This window comes from Lygodium microphyllum, chromosome 10, assembly GCF_053477565.2.
Source record: "Lygodium microphyllum isolate KBCC chromosome 10, Lygodium_microphyllum_v1.1.10, whole genome shotgun sequence".
Lineage (NCBI taxonomy): Eukaryota > Viridiplantae > Streptophyta > Polypodiopsida > Schizaeales > Lygodiaceae > Lygodium > Lygodium microphyllum.
The window spans coordinates 96,105,663-96,116,952 of NC_141144.1; the positions used below are offsets into that span (position 1 = coordinate 96,105,663).

The 11,290-nt window shown below is 42.4% G+C and overlaps 1 pseudogene; it reads left to right on the forward strand.

Annotated features, from left to right (window-relative positions):
* LOC148030314 (uncharacterized) overlaps positions 1-10,846 on the forward strand; it is a 33,009-nt pseudogene extending 22,163 nt beyond the window's left edge.
* The last annotated feature ends 444 nt before the right edge of the window (positions 10,847-11,290 follow it).

Genomic DNA, 11,290 nt, shown 5'->3' on the forward strand with positions numbered 1-11,290 from the left:
AGATAATCGACCAAGCAGTCTTGAATTACAAGATTGTGGTAAGTTCTCTCTCATTACTATATGTCATGTAATTTATTTAAGTATAACAGTTTGGGGTTATCTTAGAAGTTAGCTCCTTAATGTCCTTTACAGGGTCAGGGCCATGTTGATACATTGCAGTTCGTAGATCTCTTGCATCCAGTAAGACGGGCTCGTCCGTGCTCTATACAAATGCCGTTTGAGATAACTAACTGTCTCATAGAAGGTGATAACTCTCAACCCCCTTCTATGGGTGAGAATACTGGAGACATGGACGATCCTCTTGCTTTTTTGGAGCCCGAGTTAGAGGACATGATCGAATCATTGCTTTTGATGGACTCGGAATCCCAAGATCCTTTAATTGTGGAGGCTTCGATTCCATTGTATGATGGGAGTCCGGTATCCCGTTTGAAGACACTTCTTGCATTGTTGAGCATACAAACAAATTATGGATGGAGCGATGCGAGTGTGACAGAGCTATTTAGGTATATTATGATGTGTATGATTCTTTATTGAAAGCCATTAAAATGTGCTATGTAGTACTCTAATAACTTGCTTCATTGCAATTTGTAGAACGTTGAAATCTTACATTTTGCCTATCCAAAACATGATGCTTGAGTCTCGTGATGATGCAAGACAAGTGCTGCGAAAGCTAGGCATGGATTATAATTGCATTCATGCTTGCCCAAATGATTAAGTTCTCATCCGAGGAGATTTTGAATTGTTGGCCACATGTGTCAAGATTATGGGAGAGAAGGAAGGAGTCTCACTTGTAGCTTTCTTGCTTGCACAATGGGGGAATACACAAAAGGGTGGAGGCTGAAAACAGTTTTCCTCTTCTTAGTTGTGTAAGCCAAAAGAACTCTCATACAAAGAAATAGAAGAACCCTATATATGGGTCTCAAACCAAACTCAACTAACTAAGGTGGCATACTAACTGAGCCACGAACTAGAGTAGATAAGGATAGCTATCATGTAGCTATTATTCATGGGCGGTGTACCAACCGCGTCTGCAAGTGACAAATCGGTGACATAAATACACAACGGTCACCCTGCCGTATCACGAGTGGAGCTCGATATCTCAACACTCCCCCTCGAGCTCAATCCCAATTCCTGCACACCAAGCAGGTCTCTGAACTTGCGCAGCTTCTCTGCGCCCAATGCCTTCGTAAATATGTCAGCTAACTGATCCTCTGTGCTTACATAAACTAGATCAATAAGACCTAGTAAAACCCTCTCCCGCACATAGTGATAATGCACCTCAATGTGCTTTGTTCTAGCATGATAGACTGGGTTATTTGCCAAGTGTATACTACTCATGTTGTCACAATAAATGACAACTGGCCCATCTGTAGACTGATGCATATCATAAAGTAGCTTATGCAACCAAGCTACCTCACATGCAGCCATTGCTGCACCCCTGTACTCAGTCTCTGTGCTTGACAAGGCAACTGTAGGCTGTTTCTTGCTGCTCCAAGTGACTACAGCATTCCCAAAAGAGAACACATATCCACTGGTAGATCGTCTATCAGAAATACTACCAGCCCAATCAGCATTAGTCTATCCATGCAGCTGTATCTGAACCCCAGTCTCATAAAATAGTCCATACTGCAATGTGGACTTCACATACCTAAGTATGCGTCTAACCGCATCCAAATGTGGTTTCCTTGGAGCCTGCATAAACTGACTTACCAATCCAATAGCATAGCTCAAATCTGGCCTGGTAATAGTCATATAAATCAAGCTTCCTACTATGCATCTGTACATAGTAGGGTCTTCTAGAAGCTCACTTGCATCTGCGCTCAGCTTCACATTCTGCTCCAAAGGAACTGAAATAGGCTTACAGCCTGTCATCCCATATTTGGACAGTATGTCAAATCCATACTGCCTCTGCAAGAGCTGTATCCCATTGGTGATCTAATCACCTCAATGCCCAAGAAATAACGCAGCTCTCCCAAATCCTTCATCTCAAACTTCTGCTTCAATAGCATTTTCACATGAAGGATATCTTCATCACTGTCACCTGTCATAATCAAATCATCAACATAAATGACAAGTAGCATAATACCTTTCTCTGTTTTTCTCACATAAAGTGAGAAATCTGCCTTGGAAATTTGAAAACCAATAGTGACAAGATATTGTCCTATCTTGTCAGACCATGCTCTAGGTGCTTGCTTCAAGCCATACAAGGCTTTCTTCAACCTGCAAACAAACTCAGGATGAACAGCATGCACATAACCTGGTGGCTGCTCCATATAGACCTCTTCTTGCAAATCACCATGCAAGAAGGCATTCTTTACATCCATCTGATGTAAAGACCATCCCTTTGATGCAGCCATAGCAATGACTGCTCTTACGGTTGCCATCCTTGCAACCGGACTGAATGTTTCTTCATAGTCAATGCCATATGTTTGTGTATACCCCTTGACTACTAATCTTGCCTTGTATCTGTTCACAGAACCATCTACATTATGCTTCACCTTATAAACCCACTTACAGCCAATTGCATTCTTACCTTTAGGCAAAGGTACCAATTCCCATGTAGCATTTGCTTCCAAGGCATCCATTTCTTCATCCATGGCTTTCTCCCATTTTTCTTTTCCCATGGCTTGCTCAAAAGAAGTGGGTTCTGGTTCCTGTATCACCTTGACCATATATGCATAGTGAATGGCTGTAAATCCATCATATTTCAGCCTATCCACAGGATACCTAACTCTGGTAGATCTACACAAAGTGGGTTCACTCCCTGGTGCTCTCAAAACATCCCTGGTCTTCCTTACTCTAGGTGTAACAATAGAAGGAATACCCAACTCATCATCAATGCTCTGTTCTGAGCCACTGGATTCACCATCCACATAAGAGTGATCTACATTCACATCAAACATGGGCTGATCAACCTTCTCTTTTCCTTTTCGTGATACCTGCATACCACTATCTGCATTGCTTTGAGAAGATTCTCCTGATCTCAATTTGCCTGTCCATGGCGAAGAATGTGAACCACTGCTAGAGGACGCTCCAGGTCCACTAATATTTTGTGACTGCTGCTGTGAATTCTGTGCAGCATTACCATTTTGTGCATCTACATCATCAATCACATTTACTGGTTTATACCAGCTACTCATCTCATCAAAAACAACATCTCTGCTCACTGTAAACTTACGAGTAGAAGGGTTATAGCATCTATACCCTTTTTGCTGCAGAGAGTAACCAATAAAGATGCACTTCTCAGCTTTTGGATCCAACTTGGATCTCAACTCATCTGGCACATGTACATAGGCAATGCAACCAAAAATTTTCAAATGAGAAATATCTGGTTTCCTACCAGTATACCTCTCCTCTGGAGTCATCCCATGTATTGCTGCAGTGGGAGTCCTGTTCATTATATAGACATCTGTAGCAACTGCTTCAGCCCAATAAAAATCTGGCAAATCTTTTTCATTGAGCATGGCACGAGATACCTCTCCAATATGCCTGTTTTTCCTTTCTGCAATTCCATTTTGTTGTGGGGTATGACTGCATGAATATTGCTGCTTTATGCCATGCTCCTGCAAGAACCTTGCAAACTCATTTGAGAGGTACTCTCCCCCTCCATCTCACCTTAGGCATTTTATTTGCAGCCCTGTTTCTTTTTCAACCATAGCTTTAAGAGTTTTGAAGTGCCCAAAAACTTCACTTTTCTTTTTCATAAAATACACCCAAACTTTTCTGCTATAGTCATCAATAAAAGTGACAAAATAATGACAGCCTCCAAGAGATGCAGCTTTAGTAGTCCACACATCAGAGTGGATTAATTCCAATGGCTTCTTGCTCTCTTGAACATGTCTAGGAAATGGTTTCCTTGCCTATTTTCCAAAGTGACAGGCTTCACATACCTTATGCATTTCTGCAACCTTGAATCTAGGTAATCCTGCAACAATATTTTGGGCCTGCATTGATTTAAGTCGCTGTGCATTAACATGACCAATGTGTTTATGCCAGATATCAATATCTGCAACTACATCGGTCCCATGTGCAAACATTGCTGCACTCAATTCAGACATGTCTGCATCCAATGTAAACATTCTGCCCTTCTTCTTTCCTTTTGCTATCAAGTGACCTTTATTTTTCATATCCTCAACAAAGCATCCATGAGGATTAAATCTGACCTGCAAGCCCTGTTCAACCATTTGACCAACAGAAACCAGATTCTTGGTGATATTCGAGACATGAAATACGTCGGACAGGTATTTCTTTTTCCCATCCTGCATAGACAAAGGAATTTTTCCAATCTGCACAATCGGATATACAGTATCATCACCAGTCTCCACAAATCCTGGTTTTTCCATTTTCCTTGTATCCTCCATCCATTTTGCATGACCTATCATGTGGTTTGATGCACCTAAGTCAACATACCACACATCGTTGCTTTCTTCTGCACTTGTCACAGAATTGTTCATGTGCTGCACCATAAACAAATGCTCATTTCTGTCATCACCCTGTCTACTAGAACATGCATAATTTCCTTGTTGCAGTTTTCCATTCATGATGTTATTCTGCTTTTTATAGCAGTCTTTAGCCATATGACCCATTTTACCACAATAGTAGCATTCAACATTACTGTTTGCATTTTGGCCTCTTTGCCATCCACCACGACCTCTTTGGCTCCCCCTGCCTCTAGAGTTACCACGTCCTCCTCCATAGGACTGGTTTTCTTGAGTTTGCTGCATATTCTGATTTCTACCACGGCCTCCAAATCGGCCTCCTCTACCTCTGCCTCCACCTCTTCCAGCATTTGAGTAGAAGACAGCTTCTTTTGAAGTTCCTCCTAAAGAAGATGCACCACCATTTCTCTGCTCCTCAGAAATTAGAAGAGCAATCAATTCCTCAAAATCAGAAAATCTTTCACGAACTAAAATGGATGTCCGAAACTGTGCATAATCCTTTCCTAGACCATTCAAGGTCACAGAAACTAAATCATCATCTTCCACGGGCGACCCAATGGAAGCAAGTGCATCTGCAATCTTCTTCACCTTCATGTGGTAGTCATTGATGCTCATACTTTCTCTTTGCACATTATGCAACTCTTGCTTGAGCTGCATTTTCCTGGCTTGCATATTTGTGCTATACATTTTTGACAAAGTATCCCATGCCTCCTTTGGCGTACTTGCATCCTGAATATGCACAATCATAGAGTCTGAAATACTGATAGACAGCCAATACATAACTTTCCTGGCTCTCTCATGCCATGCTTTGAATGCCTGCATTTGCTGTTGATTGGGAACATCAAGAAGAACTGGTTCTTCTTCATTTCCTGCAACAAATTCCCAATATCCTTTTCCTATAAGGAAATTCGTCATTCTAAACTTCCATGCCTGGAAGTTGTTCTTGTCAAGCTTTTCAGTGACAATCTGTGAAAGAGAATCAGACGCCATTACAGAATACCGCAAAAAATTCTGTCACTGCAAAAAAACACAGCTTCACCCTCACAAGGGCAAATCTGCAAAACTGGCGAAAGTGGTATTTGACCACATAGTCACTTCCTAGTAACGATTTTGCATAAACAGGAACCAAGGATGATTCTGAAACTCCCAATGTCTCTGCGCACAAGCATACGATGCAATTTCTACAGTAACTTTTCACCGACCTGTAGAACTGTGGCTGCACAGCATAAAACTGAGCCTTTTCCTGAGTGCGTGCAGAAAACTTCCGTCTGCAAAACAGGCCCCGAAATGGCCTCAAATAAAAAAAACAAGGTCGCGAAGGGCTAAAGCCCAATCCCGTAGCATATACTACCCTCTTGCTTCATCGCGAAGGGCGTCTCAACCTGAGACAATGCACTCTTGCAATTTCCAGTTGTGCTACCTGTAGAGATCTGCTCCCAAAATAGAAAATGAAAGCAATATTGCTCCTCTTACCAAAACACCGCCGGCTTGGCTTGCTTTCTTGAGCTCCTTACCACGAACAAGGCTCTGATACCATGTCAAGATTATGGGAGAGAAGGAAGGAGTCTCACTTGTAGCTTTCTTGCTTGCACAATGGGGGAATACACATAAGGGTGGAGGCTGAAAACAGTTTTCCTCTTCTTAGTTGTGTAAGCCAAAAGAACTCTCATACAAAGAAATAGAAGAACCCTATATATGGGTCTTAAACCAAACTCAACTAACTAAGGTGGCATACTAACTAAGCCACGAACTAGAGTAGATAAGGATAGCTATCATGTAGCTATTATTCATGGGCGGTGTACCAACCGCGTCTGCAACTGACAAGTCGGTGACATAAATACACAATGGTCACCCTGGCGTATCACGAGTGGAGCTCGATATCTCAACAACATGTCCCAAGTGCGGTGCGGACAGGTATCGAAATGACTTGCAAGGACAGACTGTTCCGTAGAAGGTTTTGAGGCACTTTTCACTAATATCATGTGTTCGTCACATTTTTCGGACCAAGAATTTTGCAAAGTTGACTACATGGCATGCAGAAAATCGATCCATTGATGGTATACAGCGTACACCAGCTGACTCAGAAGCATGGCATCACTTTGACGAGACTTTCCCTGACTTTGAAAAGGAGGCGAGGAATCTACGATTCGATCTTGCCATGGATGGGATAAATCCTTTTGGTTCACGTTCCACCTTCTATAGTGTATGGCCCGTGGTCCTTGTTAACTACAATATACCGCCATGGCTCTCCACCAAGAAAGGACACATTTTGCTTAGCTTGCTTATGCCTGGACGATACAAAGTCAAGAATATGGATGTCTATCTCTCTCCATTGATTGATGAGCTAAAGGAGTTGTGGGAGGGAATTGTAGTGGAGGACATGAGCAAAGATATTGTAGGCGATCCGCAACTATAAGGGCAATTCTTATGTGGACCATGCATGACTTTCCAGGTTATGGAGAATGCTCTGGTAAAGCGTGTTTTCTTATTTTGCTAGTTTTCTTTGAGCGATGTTGGTGTTATGACATGCCTCATTGTACATATGTGTTCCGCGGGGCTAGTCACGTCAGGTTACCATCCATGTCCTCTGTGTGGACCAAGGTTGGATTCTCGTATGTCAAAATCTATGAAGAAGATGGTATTTGACAAACATCGGGCTTTTTTTCCAGAGGGTCATATCATGAAAGAAGGATTTCTTGGTCGCCCTCCTATGAGAATGAACGCACTAAGTTGGTTTGATTCAGGATGGTGGACCAAGACTCGCTTCCCAGTGGAATGCGATGCTTCTCAATTTTCTATGAGCTGACTTATTGGAAAAAACTGAAAGTTAACCACCTTTTAGATCCCATGCACATTTTTAAGAATGTGGGTAGCTTGCTATGGGACCACCTCACTAGGCAGCGAGACACACTAGGAGCAAGGATGGATTTGAAAGCAGTGGGAAAGATGGAACCATATTGGCTTGTAAGTGGCATCGACGGTTGAGTGCAATTGCCGTGCGCTCCTTGGGTTTTGTTTGGCAATGAAGTGCGACGAGTAAAGGAAAACATCGAGTCCATGCCGACTGGCCTAATGCGTTCTCTCAAGACAACATTCACAAAGGATGACCAACTGATAGGACTCAAATCCCATGATTGGCATAAGATGTGTCAGGTATTCTGCATATTAGATTTCAGAATCTCCATTTGTTTATACACAATATTAATTACATGGTTTTCATAGTTCGTATTGCCGATCGTAATCACGGGGTCTCTGACATAGGAGGTACGGACAACCATTTACATATTGTCCAAATTGGTTCAGTTTGTCTCCCAAAAAGAGATTCACACATCATCGATTGAATCCGCGAAATGCATGGCAGTAGAGACTGCTTATCTTTTGGAGAAGTATCTTCCCACTAGCATGCTCACGATACAAACCCATCTTCTAGTGCATATTGTAGATGAATTGCGGGTTGTAGGTGCAGTCCATAGTCGATGGATGTTTTTCCTTGAACAGTTCATGAGGACCTTAAAGGGATTTGTGCAACAACGGGGACATCCTGAGGGTAGCATGGCTGAAGGTTGGTTAGTGTCGGAGGCCTTGGTGTAAATTTCTGAGTGGTTGTCCACTGTGGACCGGGACAAAGGCTTGATATGGTCATTTAAGGAGGATGATCGTCTGAATGGAGATGTTCTAATGGGAAACGGAATAGAGAAGAAGATGGATGTATCCATGGAGTCTAAGGTGAACCGATTTTGTATGCTGCATAGCGCTACGATGGAGAAGTGGCTGCAACGGTATGAGGATGCTCGAGCTGAGCGAGAGTTTGCAAGATCTGACTTTCGATGGCGGAGTACGCGGCAACGGCCCATTTGATATCCAAAGGGCTTAGAGGAGATGCCTCTACTCATGTCCACTAGATGGCTACATGAGGCCCTAACCAAAGCATCTCAAGATGGAGAAACAATTACTGAAGAAGAGTGGGACTTCTCACGTGGATGCAATCCCAAGGTATGGATGCAATCCCAATGTATGCAATCCCTAGAAATTACAATCTATACTGCAAATCGCAACTAATATACTTGTTCTTCTCCCAGTATAAGGTCCATAGTGCAGCATGGTCACGTGGACGACATTTGAGAGCAGAGCACATCGACAAGTTATGCTCGACAATGGACTGTGGAGTGATGGCAATGTTTGAGTAGGAAAGCCGACGACATGCCACAGATCCAAACCCGTATACTTGCAGAGATGGAGTATTTCAGATGTTTACAGAGTATCCTTGCAGTGGACTATCAAAATTTCTCCGTGACCATATTTGATGTGCAATGGTTCAAGGTTACTCTTGAAGGAGCAAGTGCAACTGTTCGGCGAGGGCCAAGTGGCTTTGTTGAGATTGACTCAACGAAGAAGTGGACCAATTTGATTGATACATTTGTTTTGCCGAATCATTGTGAGTAGGTAAGAGTCCCTAATACTTGATGCGCTTTAGCAATCTCCTAGATATCATTTTTATACTAATCGTAATATGGATCAGGTCGTCTTTTTCCCTAATCTACAACAACCTCAATGGTGGTATGTCATTCCCATGACATCTAGGAGTATCCCCGTGTTTGCCAGAACCCCCATACTGATCGTAGAAGAGACACCTTTAATAGCGGCAATGACAGAAGGCATAGAAGAAACTAGGGTGAACTGCCTAGAGGACCAAGACATCTCACCTATGGAGATAGAGGAGATAGAGGATGGGTTTTTTGAAAATGAAGCAGAGTCCTCATTTTGTGGAGAATTTTGTATAGATCTCCTGGTGTATACTGAGCTATGTCAAGATGAGATTATGGAACCCTAAACAGAAGTGACTCAATCAAAACGTTCCTCCCACTACAGCAATGCCACTTTTTGCAAATCGGTTAGGACAGTTTGTATGTTTTTGGAGTATGGTTTTTTGTATTATTTAAATTTTCTAATTATTTTAAAATGAAGTATTGCAAATTAAGTCTTAGTTTTATTATGTCTTGTAATTCATTATCTAATATTATTATTTTTCCTTATATGTGCAAGTTTAGGATTTAGGCATGGACGGCAAGATGAGTCACGATTTTACAGATGACGACATTGACGCGATGCTAGTGTGTTTCTCACCGGAGCAGCTAGCACGGGTCAGAGATAGAGCCGATGCACAACTTTCCCATTCCACCTCAGCACAATCAGCAGACTCTAGACGGTCCAATGCTTTAGTCTCTAGTAGACGCAGTCGCAGGTCTCGCTTTGCTTCAGAGTCACGTAGTCAAGGAGGAGGCACCTCCTGTTGTGGGGACAGATGCAGCCTCTCCCACTCGCACTGCCACCAAGGAGTCAACACTGTCTTTCACTAGCGGTGCGGGTAGACGTCTACTGCTCCCACTTCTTCATGCACCCCACCGATCACTCCTTCATGCACCCCACCGATCACTCTTAGGGCCAACAAGAAGTACACGAAACCCACTCCTCCAGGTATGTATTTTCGCATCCTTTTTCGCAATAGCACTTATCAATTCAAGTTGTGTTTGACGCATTTGTATTAATGTCATAAAAGTACATGTTTGCAAAATCTTGCAGGTTACTCGTATCTCATGAAAAAAGGTCACTAGCCATTTATACATGAATGATGATGGAAAAGCTGTCATCTCTAGGAAGCATGAGTTGTGCCAACAAGTATTTCAGCACAACATTACAGACAAGTGGAAGGAGATCCCAGATGCCAGCAAGGAGTACATAATCGATACATTATATCGAGAGGTCACTCAGCCCTCTCGCAATGATAGATTTTCGAGAGGGTGGATGATGACGCGTATCCGTGACTATTAGTCGCATAGGCGGTTTGATGCACGCGAAGCAGTCAAGCAGGGCAAATCAAAGCCAAAGTGGCTGGATAAAGAGGACTGGAGTAATCTCTAGGATGAGGTGACATCCACTCCAAAAAAGTGGAAGCAACAGAAGGACGTAGCAAAGGCGCGCTTGGACGCAAGATCGGTGCATCACCTTGGTAGCGGCGGCCACGCAACATTCTTGGCAGATCTCGTAAGTATTAATAGGGTAGAGTACTCTAATTTAATGACATCCATGTTGATGTATGTATTTCAAACATGAATCTCAAGTACGTTGTTTTTCAATGTTTGTGTGCCACAGCAAGGTTTTATGAATCACGACCCGACTGCACTAGAGGTGACATACGGGGAGAACCATGGCTTGAGTGCCCTGATCGAGAAGCTCTATGCTCACAGAGGACCGTTAAGTAGTAATAAATATCATTCCTAATTTGAGAAATCTGTCATTGTATGTCATTTTGTATTTGGTACTCACAATTATATATGTATTTGCTGTTGCAGACTCCCTTCGGTATGCCACTACATCAAAATGAGTTTTCTGATGCGGATGAGTCATAGAGAGCAGATTAGGCTACATAGGATTACTCCCCATCTTGTATTATGTAAGGCCTTATGGCCTCTATCCTCCATATGTAATAGCTAAGTGTATATGATTCGGACTTCTATGTTGTAGCATTACTCCATATACACATCTCCATGTTATTCACCACATATTGATGTGCAGGTGTATACATATTTGCTTTGTCGCAGTAGCACTTCTCAATTTAAGTTCTGTTATTTTCTTTATCAATGCAGTGCACATTTGTGTTAATTAATGTCATGAAAGTACTTATTTGCAAAGTCTTGTCATTATTTGGGATCGATTGTCTAACTTCTTTGACAGCAGGAATTGTCTCTTAGCCCTATGTGGCTCTAACTGTGGCAGGGTTGCATCTGCAGCTCTGCCACAAATTTTTTTTTTCTGCAACAGTCAGTATTAGCGTCGCAAAATAATTATGCAAT